Source organism: Protopterus annectens, chromosome 5.part0 (assembly GCF_019279795.1).
Source record: "Protopterus annectens isolate FY-2018-M chromosome 5.part0, PAN1.0, whole genome shotgun sequence".
Lineage (NCBI taxonomy): Eukaryota > Metazoa > Chordata > Ceratodontiformes > Protopteridae > Protopterus > Protopterus annectens.
Genome location: NC_056735.1, coordinates 1,815,417,264 through 1,815,438,873, shown reverse-complemented (window position 1 = coordinate 1,815,438,873; position 21,610 = coordinate 1,815,417,264).

Here is a 21,610-nt window from a genome sequence, read left to right as displayed (position 1 = left end):
TTTATAAAACTCTTACCCTATTCCATCTTCCCAGTAAACTATGTACTTTTACAACTTTCAGTACCATATGCAAGTCTTACAGTCTGTATCTTCTTTAGTTCCATACTGTCTCCTTCTGGCAGTTTACCTACATTCTAAACTAACTTATCAAACATTTCTATATATTTGTACATTACGATTAAAAACATATCTGCTATCCACTACATACTACCTCTCCTGCTCTCTTAACAGATCTTAATGGGAACCTAAAAAGTAATGTCAGCAAACAGAGGCACCTAGCCCTAATACTTGACCATAGCCTTTCCATTCACATACATACAGATTTTGTAACTAATACAGACCTTGCTCAATTAAAACTAATGTGTGTTAGATCAATTACTTCCTTTCACCAACTAATTCCAGGGCCATTGCCAAAAATATTTTAATACCCAATCTGGAATATACCCTTCCTTCTCTTATTATGTATTCACTCTACAATAATGGAACACAGACTGCTTAAAATAAAATCTACAGATTCATGCTATTAGCAGACCCACAGATGCACCACTGCAATTTGCTAAAAATATCCATTTGGCTTTAAGTACCTCATAGAGACACTTTTCTTCTATGCACTCTAATTTACAAGGTTTTAAAACACAATAAGAGTGAAATTACCTTTACAAGACATTGGTCCGGATTCACGAAACTTCCATGGAAGACTTAATATGTCTTACTCGGAGGCTGCAGTTGAACGGTATGACGTCAGCATGCCATGCATATTTATGAGGGCATGCTGAATCATACCCTAGGCTAACACGGTCCATGCAGGAAAGTAGGGTGTGTGTCCGAATGCTGAGTACTGCAAAGGGACACGCCCCCAGAAGAGTCAGAGGCCTGAAAGTAAACACCCATGAGCGAGTCCTTAGAAATGTCAAGGAACACACCACACATCCCCACAGACTAAACCCTACTGAAAATGTGTAAAACGTAAAAATAGCAGTTTCATTTTTTTTTTTTTTTTTTATAATTTCAAAAATGTTTGCCCGCATTTGCGCTAATTTGCGCAGGTATGCCCTTCGCTCAGCCACAGTTAGCAGACATTGAAAAGCATATAAGATCTACATATGCAAATTAAACCAAGCAGCAATAGCGTAGCGGTAGAGACGTTGGCCAAAGACGAGGTAGTCATGGTTCGAGCCACCACAACATCATTCACCATTTTTATTTAAATAAGTATGAAACAATCCCCTGACACATATATATATATATATATATATATATATATATATATATATATATATATATATAAAACTGTAATTTAAGTAAAATGTAATGAAATGGGCCATGTATTTGTGAAGAAATCCGACAGAATAATTTATAAAAAAAGGATTATAATTGCCCATAGCTGAGCAACGCTTTAGCAAGCTGAATATAAGTGCCTGTAGGTGAGCAGCGCTTTAACAAGTTGCATATGAGTGCCCGTAGGTGAGCAGCACTTTAACAAGCTTAATATGAGTGCCTGTAGCTCAGCAGTGCTGCACCCAGCGTAATATGAGTGCTCATAGCGAAATAATGCATTACCCAGTGTAAGCCGTTTGCATGGAGCTGCACAGCGCATCAACCAGCTTACCAGCGGGCAACATTGGGCAAGCTGTATCAAAGCCGCCTTTACACAGACACACCTCCTAGCCTGTCTAGACAGTAGTAAAATAAAAAAAGCAATGCCAAGGGTCGAACCCAGGATACTGTGCACCATAGTCAAAGTACTGAACCACTAAGCCATGACAGTTGTACTGAGAAATACAATATTAGCATGTATATAGGAATGAATGAAAATAGAACCATGACAAAGCAGGTTTGCTTTAAGCTGATAAATATCCAAAATGACCAATCACAGATAAGTGCAGGAAAACCGGCATATATAAGCCCCATAGGCAGGAATACACACCATAACTGATTGTGGTACCCATTTGCAGTCAGGATGGCAGGTGCAGGAGAGGGAAATCACTTTAGAGCACAAAGGTGGGGTGTTGAGGAGTCAAAATATATGGTTTGGCTCCTAGTCCATGATCATGAAGCACAACTCATGCAGGGCCAGGTTCAGTGAGGAGCGTATAAGGCAGAGGTGTGGAACCAGTTGGCACATGATCTCACCAGTGCCACAGGCATTCCAAGAACTGGTGAACAGGTCCGTCACCATCATGTGGACCTGAAGTGACGTAAGGAGGACCAACTGAACCGTTGGATCCAGGAGGCCCGCCAAATGCCCAAGGCCCCACTACTGAGTAAGTATCCATGTAATTATGTATGTAAGAAATGCCGACTGATAACCACACAACCCAAAGGCTGCAAACAAAAACAAAGTCCAATACTTAACAATGTTGCTCCGATACAATAAAGGCTGTCCCTTTACCCATGTACCACACTGCTTAGGTAGTCCAAAAATCGATCTCAAATGGATATTTTGAAAAATTTATTGTGACCAAAATGTAAGATACATAAAATAAAGTACTTTAAACACATGAAAAGAAAAGTAACTGATTTAGCGCTTTCATCTCCTGCACCGGAGACTTCCTCAGAATCCAGTTACCATTGACAAACCTTGCATTATATATCACAGTATTATCAACCCATTGGTTGAGAATTGAGCAATTATGTAATTAATTGCATATAGTTATAATTAAAAGGGCTAGGCTTCAGTAGAAAATCTATGCAACACTGCAAAAAACATTGTGTGTAATAAAAATTGTTGAACAGTACTACCTGTTGGGGATACAAAACAACAAACATAATATACTGTTGTAATACCAAAAGAACAAATATAAATAGGTGCATATTGTTTTTGTTATTGAAAACCTTAAAATCACAATTGATGTTAACATGAAAAAAAATATATATATATGATTTTATGGATAATATTGTGTTTACTAAAACCATCCCTGTCCAAAGATTTTTTATAGGTGAATAAATAAATAGATAGACATTTTATTAAATAACTGTATGTAAAATATATGTATGTATAAATGTATATGTATGTCCCAATATATGTGTATGTAAAAAAGGAATAAATATAAATATAATTGAATGTATATTACGATGTATAAACTATAAATTACATATGTATAAAATATAAAATATAAACATATTTATATAAATATATATAATTGTAATATAGAAATGTATGAATATGTATAAAATACTGATAACTGTGCAAATTGAGTAAGAGTGAACACATTAAACAGAAACCCTATCTTGTTAAAATTCATAAGAAGACAAATATTGAAGTTGTTGAATATATAACAAACAAATATTAATAAATATTATTAACTTCGACAATAAATATTAATATTGAAAAATTATTAAAATTATTAATTGTTAAAAATTAATAAAAATTGTTAGTATTGAAATTAAAAAAAAAATATATATATATATATATATATATATATATATATATATATTGGATATATTGAAAAGTTAAAAACATTATTGAAAACTTTAAAAATATGAACTAATTTTGTTCAACTAATACTTGTTTTTCAGGCTTCCTTATTAAACACAATATTATCCATAAAATCATATATATATATATTTTTTTCATGTTAACATCAATTGTGATTTTAAGGTTTTAGTAACAAAAACAATATGCACCTATTTATATTTGTTCTTTTGGTATTACAACAGTATATTATTTTTGTTGTTTTGTATCCCCAACAGGTAGTACTGTTCAACAATTTTTATTACACACAATGTTTTTTGCAGTGTTGCATAGATTTTCTACTGAAGCCTAGCCCTTTTAATTATAACTATATGCAATTAATTACATAATTGCTCAATTCTCAACCAATGGGTTGATAATACTGTGATATATATAATGCAAGGTTTGTCAATGGTAACTGGATTCTGATGAAGTCTCTGGTGCAGGAGATGAAAGCGCTAAATCAGTTGCTTTTCTTTTCATGTGTTTAAAGTACTTTATTTTATGTATCTTACGTTTTGGTCACAATAAATTTTTCAAAATATCCGTTTGAGATCGATTTTTGGACTACCTAAGCAGTGTGGTACGTGGGTAAAGGGACAGCCTTTATTGTATCGGAGCAACGTTGTTATGTATGTAAGAAATGTTATCCTAGCCTATAGTATGGAGAGGTATGTTCCAATATTCCTTCATTTATATTACAGCTGCAGGTGTTCGTTCCGCGAATCGGCGAGACTATGCTGATAGGCTGCTGAGGTTGTGCCACCAGGCAGGTTAGTAATTATTTAGCTGGTATTGTTATAGAATATAAGTGAGACAGATTGTAAAAGAGTTCAGTGTTGTAACCCAGTAATAAAGGTGAAATAAGCCTAGAATAAAGATTCTGCTAGTATTGTAAGATTAGATAAGTGATGCAGCCTGGAAAAGAGTGTATTGCAATCCAGTAATAAAGATTAAACAAGTCTCAAATAGAGTTTCCACCTGTATTGTAATATCAGATAACTGCTTCAGCCTGCAAATAAGTGGTAATCAATCAAGAAAGGATAGACAAGTGTCGAATACATCCTTGTAAATTCTGCCATATGAAATAAGTGAGTCAGCTGGAAATGATTGTTGTAACCCAGTAATAAATGTTAATAAAGCCTAGAATTAAGTACCATTCTGAAATGTAAATATAAAATAAGTGAGAGAGTGTGAGAAAGAGAGTTTGAAGCTACCAAGACATCTGTAATAGGTCTGGAATAAAGGTATACTGCAATCACTACATAATGAAATGAATGAGACAGCCACAACCAAAGAGTGTAATGTCTTAAATAAAGTACAGAACCTGGACTGTGTCCATCCCACAATTTGGATATGTTGCTGTACCCTTGCATTATGGAGATAGTATGGTTTTATGAAATGCTGAACATCCACAGTTGTCTAGACCAATATAAATCAAATATAGCAGGATGCTGTACCTGAACACAGCCAGATATGAACATATATGAATAAAAATGGAATGTATATTAATGTAGCAGTAACATCCCCATCACCAACATTCCTAAGGTTACATACAGGAAACTAGACTAATACATGTAGGGGATATATATCTGCATCTACTAGGAATGTACAGTATATGTATAGGTAGTGTAAGTTGTTAATGTAATATTTCTCCACCCTACCCTATTTTCACAAATTATGCCATTCCACACCAAACTGGGTATGTGTATTCACAATTAATTCCCATGGACATTTGTCCTGTTGGTTCATACATATCTGCATGTACATTGATGCATGTGCCCTGTTCACATATCCAAACCTGATGGCCTGTTGCCACCAATCAACCCTGCATGCTGTTGGAATGTGCACTGTTTTTCTAACTATGCATGTGCTATGCTTGCTGGTCAATGTTCGGAATTCATGGGTGTTTGGTTAATAGGAATACTGACGCATGCTGTTACAACTAATTTTGAATGGTGTTGTTTGTTACTAACCCAAAATGCCATAAAATACTGCTAAACATAGGACAACAGGAAAGGCGGGTTCCAGCGGACCCACCTCTCCCACCTCAGCTGGCGAGTGCACCTGGCACCAGTGCCCAGGCCAAGACCTCCTCCTCTGGTAGCCCTGTGCCACCTTCTGGTGGAAGCGCTGCAGGGGATGGGGCTCATCCCCTCTCTGCAAGTGTGGCTGGAGGAGAGCCTCCACTCACCCTCCATAGGGTCCGGTCTGTGGTGCGTAGTGAGATCAGGCGTTCTGTGACTGATCCCCTACGCCAGCTCGAGGCAAGAGTGGCGCAACTCATGGGTGTGCCTGCCCATCCTATCCAGCCCCCAGCACAGCTCCGGCCTGGGCTGTGAAGGTGCAGTGGTAACTGCCCATGGGTGGGGATCTCAGTTCCACTGTTGCCATCTGTGGGCTCATGGGCTCGCGATATCCAAACATCCGTCACCGTCAATTGTGTTTACCCCCACATGTGTCATACTCCACCCCTGTATGCGTCTTGTTTGTCTTGTCTGTTAACCTCCCCAACCTACCTCCCCAAATATACCTACTTCCTGTACCTCACATTCCACTCTCACCTGAAAAAAAAAAAAAAAAAGGGCACTCTGTTCCCACAAAAAAATTACGCCCCATACATAGCTGCCCAATTCGCACACATGTCCGCTGGACATGTAAACTGATAATTCTAATTGGCAGTACAACATATTTTGTTGTCCTTACCCCTCTCTCAGGGGTGGAAGGTTTCAAATTTCACACCAAATTTCAAACATATGCACAGCTGTTGCTGATAAAGAAATGGGCAGCTATGGACCTTCCCTACACCCATCCTGCACATCCCGAGCTGGTTTCCCCTACTGTCTTTCCCTCTTTGTGCCCCCTTTTTCACCACTTTCCTATTTCCCCATTTTCTTTTCTTTAAAAGAAATTAGCGCGGGTGTTAGCGGGAGTAAGCACTTTTAAGCAGTAATCAGTGGGTGTGCGCTTGTGTGCACTTAGCTAAGCGTAGATAAGCGTAGCTAAGCGTCGTGCAAACTCGCACCAACCCACTTACAACTGCTTAAAAGTGCCTTAGTCACTCTGTATGACAAGACCTGTAGTCTGCTCATCAGCAAAATAAAATACCCCTGTCAGTCTCGAACCCCAGACCTTGGAAACACTAGTCTGCATGAATTACCACTGAGTCACAGCAGATATACAAGAACTGGGTGCTGAAAGTAATATATCATGAAATACAAGGAGTGAATGTAAAGGGAAAATAGGAAGGCCATTACACAAATCTTGTTCTGTGTATCTTTACTGGCAATTCTTGTGGAATTGCATTACATTAGTGTGAGAAGAGAAACAGCCATGCTAGTAGGTAATAATGTTACAGTAGCACCTTACAAACCCCACACAGTATCAGAGCAGGATAAACACCACCATATTTGAATAGGTAAGAGGCCAGACCTCCCAACTGTGACTGATTTACAGGGATGTCTCTGATTTGCAAACAACTGTTAGCTGTGCCCCACTGACTCCCTGTGAAATGTACTAACAGTAGTCAGGAAAGGTGGGGTAATGGTAACTGTCAATAAGTTTAAGTAGACACTACTTGCATGTCAGAAATTATGTAGTAATACATATGCTCAAAATACCCCACAGTCACAACTGCAGAATATCTGAAATATATCACAGGTGTATCCCACTGATATGTACCTTTCCCTGAGTCTGGTCAAATATATACCTGAGAGTATCTGAGGGCTGCAAGTGTCAGAAACACACAGGCATATCAGCCTGTCTGCTGTTACATACTCTGCGAATAGCTGTAGAATTACTTCCACAAGCATGCCCTTATGTAGGAGTACAACACAGAAATATCAAAGGATGTAGTCATCTAACATACTAATGACAGTATAGCAGTTCACAAGCACTGCATGTGCCTGATATTCATAATTGTTAGTACAATATACTTAGTTGTCCTCACCCCTCTATCAAGGGTGGAAGGTTTCAAATGTCACAGAAAATGTCAAACATATGTACAGCTATTGCAGTTAAAGAAATGTGCAGCTATGGACCTTCCCTACACCCAGCCTGCACATCCCTAGCTGGTGTCCCCAGTGACTTCCTGCTTCCTGCTTACAACTGTTTAAAAGTGCCTTATTCACTCTGTATGACAAGGCCCTAGTACTGCTCAGCAGCAAAATAAAATACCCCTGTAAGTGTCAAACCCCAGACCTTGTGCTCACCAGACTGCATGAAGTGCCACCAAGCCACAGCAAACATATAAAAACTTAGTGCTGAAAGAAATATATCATGCATTACAAGGAGTGAATGTAAATGGAAAATAGGAAAGCCATAGCAACACATTCCAGTAAAGACAAATATCAAGCATTCAAGGAGTGAATGTAAAGGGAAAATACAAAAGCCATAGCAGCACATTGCAAGAACTACTGTTGTATGCCAGTTAATCCTCAAATCCCACAGGTAAGTACATACTCCCATATAAACAGTGTTAGCATTAGCAGGTGTGAGTTAACATACACACTGAGAAGAGTGAACTGGAAGAAGCAATAGTCAGGTTTCAGTACAACATGCATTTCAGTGGCTACAACACAGCATTAGATATGAGAGATATACCAACCTTCTAACTCACACAACAGTGTCCACAGCAAACCAGCATGGTCCCCACCTTGCAAAAATGAAAGGCCTATGCCTACCTAACCTATCATTTTATAGAAGTGTCCTGAAATCACAGTGAGAACTGCAATTACCACACAGCAGGCTGCATGCAATTACTAAATGAGAGAGAGAGAGAGAGAGAGAGGTGAACTTCTATGGGACTGAGCCAGTGAGGCCTGCTACAGCTATACTGCCTGAGGACAGCATAATGCATTATGCACAACAATGTGCAATATCATTACAGAATAGTATGTCTCACAACTGTTTCAGAAGTGATATTCCCACCATGAAAGGTGGGCAGTCTATGTGCCTACATGTGCATGTATATGTACAGCAATGGATGTTTAGAAGTGTGTGTATATATATATATATATATATATATATATATATATATATATATATATATATATATATATATATATATAAATATACATATATCTATATATATATATATATATATATATATATATATATATATATATATATATATATATATCTACATATCCATATATATATATATATATATATATATATATATATATATATATATATATATATATATATATGTACATAGAGAGGTATGTACACATAGAGATAGATAGATAGATATAGATAGATAGATAGATAGATAGATAGATAGATAGATAGAATATGTATATACATATAGATATAATAGATACATACATATATACAGCTAGATATGAATGTCTATAGATAAGTGTATATAGATATATGTATGTATATATATATATGGTTATATATAGTGGTGTATATATATATATATATATATATACATATATATATATATATATATATATGTATATATATATATATATATATATATATATATATGTAGCTATGTATATATATATATATATATATATATATATATATATATATATATGGATATGTATATATTGATATATATATTTATATGTATGTGTGTGTATATATATATATATATATATATATATATATATATATATATATATATATAAAGAGAGAGTGAGAGAGGGTGAAATGGGGGCAGATGTACTGCAACAGGTGCCTGGTGACCAAGGCATGGACTGAACACCAGTGTTGATACTCCAGTACCATACCCCATTCCATAACATGTTACCCACTAACTACCACATAGGTGGTTGCCTGCCTACCACTGGAGGTGTCAGAAGGGAACATGGGACACAGGTGTACAATAGCCTCCCCTTTGATATCTACAGTGGCACACTAGTCTTGTAATCCCTGTACATGGTACGTGTCATCACAAAAGGTGTGTCAGCTAGGGAAATGTAAGTTAGTGTACCCCTCTACACCTCACAATGTCCTATGCAGTATGTACCTCCCATGAGAACTACAGCAAGTGGAAAGGCCACAGACATACCTAACAAAGACTGATAATGCCCTCAAACACATTCCCTATGCAGACTGACTCTCAAAACCACAGCTAGAGTGCCTTGCATACTTCCTACACAGAGGTTAGTAGATGACATACATACCCCTGATGAATGTTATGGAAATAGGTAATATGCCCTGTGAGTCACCTCTGTGTAACCATTTCACAGGAACAAGTAAAATCACATTGCATGTGTCCCAAAGGGCAGGGTAGCATATGGCTAGGCTGCCCTAGGCCCAGGGCCAATAGCATAGTACCTACCTATGACACAATGCACACACACATGTACTCAGTGTAATACCAGCTATGTGATGTTGAATGTGTGTGACACTGATTGTGTGCAATGTCTGTAAAGGTGTGATAGCTTAGTGTGAGTTTGTGTCTGTTATGGTAGTTGGTGTCCTTGGTGTGAGGACAGAGAAAGATGTGTCAGTTATCGGGATGCAAACATAGTAGATTGGCATATGTTGTGCCATACATCCCTGTGTACGACTGCGGTGTCCCATCGTAGGCAGAAGCAATACATGTATGCTCAGTAAGTGGTACTGCTGTTGAATCCAGCTCATATATGAACTGTTGTACTACCTGATGTTGTAGGCCTAAACACTAGAGTATGGTGTATGTTCACATTCCCTGGTAACACTGTCTGGTGTGTTTCCTGTAGTCTGCACTGATTACATACCTCATGCATAGGTATCTGTAAGTATGGGCACACAGTACTATAAGGTACGCAGTTAATGCTCATCTGTGTTGTCATACATTTGTGTGTTGTATGTATGTGTAATGTGTGTGTAATGATGCCTTTACCATGACTGCAATCACATGTGTGTTACAGGGTATGTGTGTGTACCTGGCAGCATGTATACTCTGTGACAGCAGTATGCTGGCTATAGTAACAACTGTGCACATATGTTAGGTAGGGGTATGGCATCAAAGACTAGGGTGGATTACCATTAAAACTGTAAATGTGCATTGCATTCATTGCACAGGATGACAATATTCTTCATCCATTAGCTTGATACATACCCTAAGTGTGAGGTTGTGCATTGTATCCCACACAGTGTGCCAAGTGCTTGTGTATACTAGTTTGTTGTATGGAGTGTGGCAGGCACTGTCAGACAGTTATATGTGGTATTGAACATGTGTATCCCCTGATAGACAGATGCTATATATGGCAGTTAAGTGATAGTACATTAGAATATTAAGTGTGCCACATGACTTGCTCACATATTTTTCTTTTCCTTCCAGAGTGATGGTGCATCAGCGAAAACCACCTTATACAGCAGCAGAGGATCAGGAGATCCACCAGAGTCTGGTGCAGAATTACTGTGTGCTGTTTTCCAGGACCAGCCAGAACCAGCATGAGAGGGCTGCACTGTGGCAAGATCTTGTCCATCGGGTAAATGACATAGGCATGCATAACCGGACATATGAGCAGGTACGCCATCACTGCAGTGATTTAATTAGATATGTCTGGCAGCGTGCGTCTGATATCCACAGACAACAGCTATCTATCCACCCCCCCTCACCAGTGTGGAGGAGCACCTCCTAAGTGTTGTGGCTCCAGACCAACAACAGCAGCATCCACAAACATGTGTCATCATGGAGGCCGGAGCCACCCAGCATGTTGAAATGGAGCGTGCAGGTAACATGCCATATCTGTAGTTGACTGCTCTCTGTACTGGTAGTTTATGCATGTGTAAGATGTGTACTGTTTGTGCAGCTGTTAACCTGCCTATTCTTCTGCAAGATTGATATTCTGAGTATAATCTGTACACCTGTGAAAGCCACCTGTTGTACTACTGTACTTTATCATACTCACAGTATCAATGGCACAGTTGTGGCCACTGGCAATCACTGTCATATTTTTGCAGGTCCCTCTGGAGTGACAGCAAGGCAGCCAATCCATGCTGGTGAGTGTGTAATAACAATACTATTGCTAATGACATGTGCATGTCATATGGAGGTGTAGTCTGCGCACATGTAACACACCTACGCATAATGCATGCTGTGCATGTTTGTTGTGAGACTATGCATATCCCATTATTCTCAATAGCTGCCTCACTCACATGCAATACACAGAGCATGATACACATGTGTGGCAACACAGTAATGGACATTGTATAGGCATACCTGATACACATGTACACAACACACACATGTTTGGCATACACACTACACCTTAGCTGCTACAAATGTCCAATTATGACACCTGCTGTATGGCCGCCCTTCAGTATCCCACTTACCATCTACGCAGCGCACATAATATACCCGAGGGATAGAGGCCTATCATGTCTTTGTGCAACAGTCTTGAACAAATAATACATTCATGTTAGACAATGCTCACTATTGGCCACCTTACAAACCTATGTAACAAGTGGCTGTGTAATTGTGGATGTAGTCATGTTACTGCATGTCAGGTACAGCATGTTAGCTGCCTGTCTGGCACACATTATTGTTGTTGACTGACCACAAGAAGCATGTTGATCATGGCTCACATTACTACACCACATCCAGTTCCGCCGACCACAAAAGTACACATAACAGTCATTGCATAGCACCGTCATGTGTTTTGTGTGTGTGTGTGTGTGTGTGTGTGTGTGTGTGTGTGTGTGTGTGTGTGTGTGCAAATATATGCAACCACAGCTTGTAACACTTGCACAACATTGTTATGTCCTTGTACACATTGTGTCCCAGGGTGGAGACAATCTCTGAACAACTACACACAAGCATCAAGTACACATATACTGTTATTAACAAGGGCTGTCTACACTTGCACTGCATGTTCCTGTGCAATGCATAATCTGCATGCTGACACGTGTGCAGTGATGTTTTTCCTTGTGATACTGTCACCCACCCTAAAACAGTATTGTGTATGTGTTGGATTTCAGGTGCGTCTTTGTTTGTATCTGCTGTACTGAGGAGTGTGCTTGTGTGCCTGTGTGCCTGTGTGCTTGTGTGCCTGTGTGCTTGTGCGCCTGTGTGCTTGTGCGCCTGTGTGCATGTGCGCCTGTGTGCATGTGTGCATGTGCGCCTGTGTGCATGCGTGCATGTGCACCTGTGCACCTGTGTGCATGTGTGCATGTGTGCATGTATGCATGTGTGCATGTGTGCATGTGCACATGTGTGCATGTGCGCCTGTGCACCTGTGTGCATATGTGCATGTGCACCTGTGTGCTTGTGCGCCTGTGTGCCTGTGTGCATGTGCACCTGTGTGCATGTGTGCATGTGTGCCTGTGTGCATGTGCGCCTGTGTGCATGTGCGCCTGTGTGCATGTGTGCATGTGCTCCTGTGTGCATGTGTGCATGTGTGCATGTGCGCCTGTGTGCTAATATCATGTACACATTTGTAAACTGTGTTTCCTATCTTCCTCTCACAGGTTCTGATGTTGGTCTGGTGGAGTGCAGCAGGGAACCTGAAGCCACTGCTGGGGATAGTGATTATGATGATACATGTGTAATGGCACAGGGAGGTGTGACAGGGTCTGTCGTTGGTCAGCCAATTGACACTACACAGCAGTCAACCCCATCAATGTGCACAGTCATCCTGCCGATACATCCATTGTCACCAATGTCCTTAGCTGAGGGACAGCATACAGTGGGCATTGACCAGGGTAGTGTGGTATCATTGGCACATGCATCCCGTCACAGCAGCCATGGCCAGATTCCTGACATGGTACCACACAGGCAGATGTCCAGGGGTTCTCGTGGGAGCATCCGTGGTCGTACTGCCCTGTCAGATGTGCCCACAGAGGTCTTTCAACTTCAGCTATGTTCCGGGCTGTAATGCAGGCACAAGCATGTATGGAACGGTACACCAGACAGGGTCTGAGGGAGCTTAGAGCACATCGCACCGCTATGAATGACACTATGCGTGACATTGCGTCTGCCATCCGTAACATCAGCGAGATCATTGATAGGTGTTGGGGGGACACATTAGATCTCTCCCACAACTACATGTCCAGGAGCCAGGACAGTGCAGGATGGCTGAGGCATCGACATGGATGTATGCCAGCAACATTATCAGCTGGCAGTCATCGCGGATGACAACAAACCTGCAGCCACTCCCATAGTGCCAGTACCAACCCCAGCAATGCTGGGTCTGTGCTGTCATTAGACCGTATGAGAAGACCACGTGCACGTGGCTCTGGACATTCCCAGCAGGGACATGTGTCCAGTCAACAACCCACTGCTTCTGATGACAGTACCCAGTCTGGCTTAGTACCTGATACTGTCCGTAGCATCCCTGCCAGGCACAGGTACCGTGTCCATGGCCAGAGACAGTGATCTGTATGACCTGGCAGGTACAGTCTGTGGCTGTCCACAAACACCCGTATATGGCAGCCACGTGGTGGAACTGTGTGCATGCATACACACACACATAATGCTAACACCTAGGGCTAACACATACACACACACATTGCAGCAACATTGCCCCATGTTGTACTGTTGTCCCTCACTAACACACACACACACACACACACACACATACATGTCAATTGGATGTGTCAATGGCAGACTCTGGCAAACCAAGTACACATCCTGTGCTTATGATGAAACTGTGCCACCTCCTGCCATCTATAACATCGATGCAGGAACAAGGTAGCATGGTGCTGATGCACAGGGTGACTACATAGCACTGTAGTAATATTATCATGCTGTTAACAGTACAGTGTAATGATATTGTTGTGGGTATATTCGAGCATGCATGATGCATTATCTATGTTTGTCATTGCAGTTTTGTAAACACCAGTGTTAATTCCCAAAGTGTACTGTCTGCACATGTGCCACATGGCTGTTGTGTGTACCTGTGCCTGCATGTGTTGGGGTATGGACAGTACATGTGTGATGTTTGCAGCACTGAGTTGCAGGTGTACATTTGTGAACATGGTTAACATGGAACATGACATGGTTTGACAGTATGCTGTGGGTGATACGGTTTCCAAATGTCAATGAGGGGCGGGCAGTTTCAAGGCCACTAAGATTAACACCAAAACAAAAACAGGGAGGGTGAGTGGAACTAACTGAAGAGCAGAGTCAAAACTTCCAGTTCAGTTAATATTCCTGCAACACAGTTAAATCAATTTAAGTACTCCCTTCTCCTGCTGTATTTATAGGGTGCTGACATCATCAGTCTTTCCAAAGAGGAATGTACATCTTTTAGTTTGTTATCCCAGTCTTCAAAAAGGCCATTCCTTTCACAGAGTATTGCATACATACACCCCCCCCCCAAGGAGTATCCAAACACACATTTACAAGAGGGGCGGGCAGTTTCAAGGCCACAAAGATTAACACCAAAACAAAAACAGGGAGGGTGGGTGGGACTAACTGAAGAGCAGAGTCAAAACTTCCAGTTCAGTTAATATTCCTGCAACACAGTTAAATCAATTTAAATACTCCCTTCTCCTGCTGTATTTATAGGGTGCTGACATCATCAGTCTTTCCAAAGAGGAATGTACATCTTTTAGTGTGTTATCCCAGTCTTCAAAAAGGCCATTCCTTTCACAGAGAATTGCATACATACACCCCCCGCTGCCCACCACACACACGGTGTTTGCAGGATTCAAACCCTACTAACTATGTTATGATACTTGAGAAAGATGCATTAGCACAGTGCGCTATTCGCATTACTGGATGCTTTCCCTTCTCCTGCTGTATTTGTAGGGTGCTGACATCATCAGTCTTTCCAAAGAGGAATGTACATCTTTTAGTGTGTTATCCCAGTCTTCAAAAAGGCCATTCCTTTCACAGAGAATTGCATACACCCCTACCTAACCATGCTATGATACTTGAGAGAGATACATTAGCACAGTGCGCTATTCGCATTACTGGATGATTGCCCTTCTCCTGCTGTATTTATAGGCTGCTGACATCATCAGTCTTTCCAAAGAGGAATGTACATCCTTTAGTGTGTTATCCCAGTCTTCCAAAAGGCCATTCCTTTCACAGAGAATTGCATACATACACCCCCCCCTGCCCACCCCACTTGCAGGATTCAAACCCGTACCTAACTATGCTATGAAACTTGAGAGAGACGCATTAGCGCAGCATGCTATTTGCATTACTGGATTATTTCCCTTCTCCTGCTGTATTTATAGGGTGCTGACATCAGTCTTTTCAAAGAAGAATGTACATCTTTAACTATCCCTCAGTATGGGGGATAACAATATCTGTGCATTAACAGACGCCTAGTTCAGGGTCACATATACACACTGGCACTGCCAGGTTATGTTCTATAGCATGCTTCATGACCACAGGACTTGTAACACACAACACAAGTAGGGGGTGTATCCATATACATCACAGATACACACACCTCTGGGTTGGTATCACTGCACTAAGCATGACAGGCCATTCATATACAACTACCATTGTGCAAAACTGCCTTTTGGTTTGGTGTGTAGTTCAGACCCCCCCCCTCCCATACCCAGTAACCACACTTGGCTTTCCTGGGAACAGTGTAGGATATGCAGGTTTTCACACACACCATTATAGTGGTTGACTTTAGGTACACAAATATTGACTGGAGATACTACTCAGGCCCTCAACAACATTACCCTACAGCCACTACAATTTGTGAATCCATGTGCTATGGCACAACCAGTCACCACACCCACAAGGAGGAATACATATTGGACCTGATCATCACCAACATGGGGACTCTATGTTCCACACCAGAGGTAGAACTGTCAATGTTAAGATCAGACCATAAACAACTTTCCCTGGACATCCATATCCTGTCCCCACCCCCAGCCAAGGAAATCACTGTAAAGAATTTCTCAAAAGCAGACTTTGCACTTGTGATGACTGGGGTGGAATACTTCAAAGGCCCCGTGCTGGAGGATAATACAGCCCAATCTGCAGAATCCTTTACAAACGCATTGTATGAGCACCTGCAGGTATGCATCGATCATGCTATCCCAAATAAAACCATGACTCCTCCAAAACAGGAGACCTGTCTGGTTGACCCCAGCCATATATAAGCTGTACAACAGAAGGAGGAAGCTACTACATAACAGAGCAATATCCCACAGACACACATAGATCATAACCTCTCCTTTGCTAATCACATTGACAGAGTCATTGCAAAGACCTTTATATAGCTCTCCTTATCACATGGGTGTTTGCATGTAGATCATGGGAGGTCATTGTGGCCCTCTACTAGTCACTCATCAGGCCCATGTTTGACTACAATGCCCCTTTTGGGGTGTACCTTACCCAACACCTGCGGCAACTACAGTGAACACAACAGTACCTCCCCAGGAGGATCATGGGCTACACACAGATGTCCTATGCAGCTCAACTAAAGGATGTCCAGCTCTACTCAGTTGCTTAACGCCTACTCAGAGGTGATCTATGCCTGACGTATGCAGCCATTTCAAACCCAGAAGTAATGGACATGCTCCACCTCATAACATACAAGACCCTTAGAGCTACACACTCCAGGGACTTAAACCTCAGCACAAAAATAAATAGGACATGCTGCAGGGACAGATTCATTACCCAGAGGCTCCCCTCACTCTGGAATTGAATCCCAATTAAAGTTAGACATAGCCCCTCGCCAACCCTCTTCCAGCGAAATACAGCTGCATGGATGGGAAATTGCAAATTCACCCCTGGGATCTCCACTGTGTCCCTGCTTGACAGAGGCACAGCAAACTAGCCTTAAAGGGTGCCTTCTGTGACCTACTTTACAGAGACACAGTAGGCTACTCTACTGGGGAGGTGGATGCCAATACACTCTGCCTAGGTTTATGAATTCCCTAGGGCAGACAGCCTAGTATTGACCTCTGCACCTATGTTTAGATTCGGGATGCACATTATTTGTTGCTGCTACTGTTTGCAGGTCTTTATTGCCATACCTTTCCCAGTTTTTATGAACAACTTGTGTATCTGTGTAACATGTTTGATCATGACAGGGTTCCAGTATATTAATATATGTGTCTGTTGTCATTTAACTGTGTGCACAGGGCAGATTGCTGGATCGTGGGAGGTTCCTGGCTTAACACATACAACTGCCAGATATGTGTGACTGACTGCTATACTCAGACATGGCCTAAGTGTGTGAGCATGCCCAGTTCAGGCTTTCCATGGTTTGTTGCCTGACATATGTCTCATTTATCCAAGTGTGTGAGCATGCCCAGTGTGACCTTTCCATATGATCTGGAGTCCACTACATTTCTGGTTGTGTGTGAACATGACCAATATTGACATTTATACTGTGTGTGTTGGAAGTCATGTTGTGTTCTTACTGCCAGACTCCTTTGTGTCATAACTCAACAGGGATTATGCTGTGCCTGCAGGGTTTCCATGTGATAGTTTGCAAAGACTTGGCAACATTCTCTCATACTGGTCAAACACCGCAATGCTGTCATGGTGTAGTGGTTCAGTACTTTCACTATGGTGCACAGTATCGTGGGTTTGAGTCCCATCACTGCTTTAAATGCTCATATTGAGCAGACCAGAATGATTAAGGGCCAGTTGGGCAACTATGAGCATGTTGCAGTTTGCTCAGCTATGGCTTACTTAAACCAGGCTTGTCTGACATTGCTGTGTATTCACCAACTTGGGTGGACATTACTCCACAGTTGCACTAGTTGGTGTGTGTGATTCTGTTCATAGGTTCATACTAGGCTCTCTGCTGTAGGGCATTTATAATCCTAGCCAGAGTGTGTTTGGCTTTCAACACACATTTTAAGTGGAGTTTGCCATGACATTTTTCAAGGTTAGTATACTGTGCCTCTGTCTAACAGTGACATAGAAGTGATATCCAGGGTAAACCTACAATCTCCCATCCACTCATCAAGATTTCTCTTGAAGAGAGTCAATGAGTGACTCTGCCTAACCTGGAGTGGGGGTTTACTCAAGAGTGGGGGGAGCCTCTGGGTTATTAATCTGTCACTCCAGCATGTCCTATTTATTTCAGTCCTGAGGGTCAGGTCTCTTGAGCGCATAGCTTGATTGGATTCTGATTTTCCAAGGTGCAGCATGTCCATTGATTCCAGGTTGGACATGGCTTTATACATCAGACACAGATTGCCTCTGGGCAGGTGGTATGCCACTGAGTGGAGCTGCAGTTTCTTTAACCGGGCAGCGAATGGCATGTGTTTGAGCCCTTTGATCCTCCTGGTGAGGTACTTTTGTTGTCTTTTCAGCTGCTGCAGGTGTCTGATAAGGTACATCCCACAAGGGGCATTGTACTCAATTATGGGCCTGATGAGGGATGAGTTAAGAGGCACAATGACCTCCCCTGATGTAAATGTGAATACCTTCATGATTAGGTGGGCTATATGAAATGTTTTTCTAAACACTTTGGCCACGTGGTTATTGAATAAGAGATTGCTATCAGCTTGGGTCCCCAGGTCCCTTATCACTTCTTCTATACTTAATGGGTTGCCACCTATGTGGTAATTTGTGGGCACTTAGTTTTTGACAAAGGGGAGGACTATACACTGTTTTGCGTTTAGCTTGAGGACATGGCTCTGGCACCAGTTGTCTGTTTCTATGAGGCCCTTTTGTAGGATGCTTGTGTCAGCTGGAGGGTCGATTATGGTGCCCAGTTTGCAGTCATCTGCAAACTTGTTCACCAACAGTCCTTCTGTGTTGGCATGTACCTCTGAGAAATATATACCAAACAAGGGAGGTCCCAAGACTGAGCCTTGTGGGATGCCACTTGTAGCTGGTTTGGGGTCTGACATGGCTCTAGCATTTCTGACCATGTGGGTTCTGTCCTTGAGCCAGTTTCAACCCATCTAGTGACATAGGGGTTTATATTGAAGCTGGTGATCTTATCTATGATGACCAAGTCGGGTACTGTATGGAAGGCTTTTGCGAGGTCCAGGTAGGCTGTGTGGACCACTTTCCCCTCGTCAATGGCCTTGGTGACTGTTTCAAATGACTCAACCAGGTTTAAGAGGCAGGATCTGCCCTTAACAAAGCCAAACTGGGTAGGATCCAGTGTCTATAGGTCCCCAATATGTTTATTTCTGAGGTCCATGATGATCCTTTCCATAGCTTTGCAGACCAAGCTAGTCAGGCTTCTGGGGCAATAGTTTGCAGTATCCATTGAGGCACCACCTTTGTGGAGAGGGACCACTGTTGCTGTACACTGCACTTTGGGTACATATCCTGTGGTAAGGCTGAGATTGAACAGTGGTTTTATGTTTGCATTCAATTCTTCTTGGGGTTCATGTTGGACACAGCCCAAGACACCATCTTGTCCCATTGATGCTGCGTGTTTTGCTTTGGAGAGGCTGGCTGTTACCTGACCATCTGCGATGTCAGGGGGTTCAGCACTCTGTTGGGATAGATATTTGCCCTTTTGGTGGGGGGGGGGGTTTGCACTGAAGCTGTCAGCTCAGATTTTGGCAATGTCTGTGGGTTTGGTGTATTGTTTGTCATTTTGGACTACTTCTGAGCATATCTGGGGATTCCCACACAGGTTCCTACCATAAGAAAAGAATGCCTTGTGATTATCCTTGGTGTCCTGTACAATGTTTATCTCAACGACGGCCTTAGATGATCTTATTATGTGGCCGTAGTTTTTCAATAATACTGATCAGAGATGCCTTCCCATTTTGGGATTTTGATCTATCATATAGTAGCTTCCTCCTTGTATTGTATGGTTTGTTTATGGCTGGGGTCCACTGGACAGGATGCCTGGCTTTGGCGGATTGGGTCTTGGTTTTATTTGGGATTGCATGATCCATGCATTCCTGAAGGTGTTCATAGAATGCATTTATAAAGGGTTATGAGGTCTGGGCCATATTTTCCACCGGCACAGGGGCTGTGAAGGATTCCATCTCAGTTTTGAGGAGTGTGACATTTGCTTTAGTGAATAATTTTCACTGTGTTTTTCTGGCCATGGGCTGGGATCGGGATGTGAATATTCAGTGAGATTACTCTCTGGTCTGATCTTACCAGTGAGGGATACACTTCTGGTCTTGGGCATAGAGTCCCTATGTTGGTGATGATCAGGTCCAGTATGTTTTCCCCTGTTGTGGGAGTGGTAGCAAGTTGTTCCATAGCATTTTGGTTTATAAATTCTTGGAACCTTTGGGCTAGGGTGTTGGGACTAGGGTAATGCTCCCAGTCTATGTTTGGGTAGTTGAAGTCACCCAATATAATGGTGTTTGGGGAGACCTTCATATTTTAATGTTTTCTCCAGTCGGCCAAGTATGGTTCCTGGGTTTAGGGGGGGTGGTCTGTAGCAGGCTATGAACTGGAAGGCGGTTTTAGCCACTATTAGTTGCACATGGATAGTCTCCAATGCTTCATGCTGTGCCACCAACCTGGGGGTGTGGGTATCTTTGAAAAATATTGTTACTCACCCTCCTTTTGTAGTTTGTTCCATGGTTTGCATCTGTAAAGCATGGTATGAGGTGTAATCTGTTAATGCTAGGGTGCTCTTGGGAGCCTTGAACCAGGTTTCTGTTACTGCACAGATATCAACATTCTCCATGCTGAGGAGAGTTTGGAGTGCTTGCATCTTGCAGTTTAGACTTCTGGCATTGAGTAGCATTACTTATAGTTTCTTATCCCTTGTGATACCTATGGAGGTGGGTTTGTGTTTTGAGCCTTACCTAAAAAAGGCACTATGGGGGTGACAAGAGCCTTTGGCAATATCCAAAAGGCCACAGGTGATAGGTGATAGGTGAAATCCATCCCTAGCGAAGCATCATGTCTTGTTGAGCATGTCATCCCAGGCTGACAGGCATTGTATCCCCTTTCACTGACACCAATACTTAAGCCAATTGTTGTAATTGATCATCTTGTCTTCATATTGTGGCCTCATGTTTGGTGAGGGTAGGATGATACTCAAGGTCATCAAGTTTGCATATACTACATGGTGGTAAATGCTGTTTAGCACTACCTTACATTGCTTAACAAATGGCAATCATGCCTCAGGTAGTGCTGCAGGGCTGCCTACGTCAGATGCACATACTGCACTCTCTATACATGTTTGGAAACAGGTAGTGTCAAGTTAGGCATCCCTTTTACTATATGTGCGAGTCAGAGAGAGGTATAATTTCCAGTGTTCCTACTGAGCCAGTGTATGTGCTATGCATTGCCTCTTTGCCAAGGCCAAAGCATACTGGGCATGCCTCCTTCTGCCTACT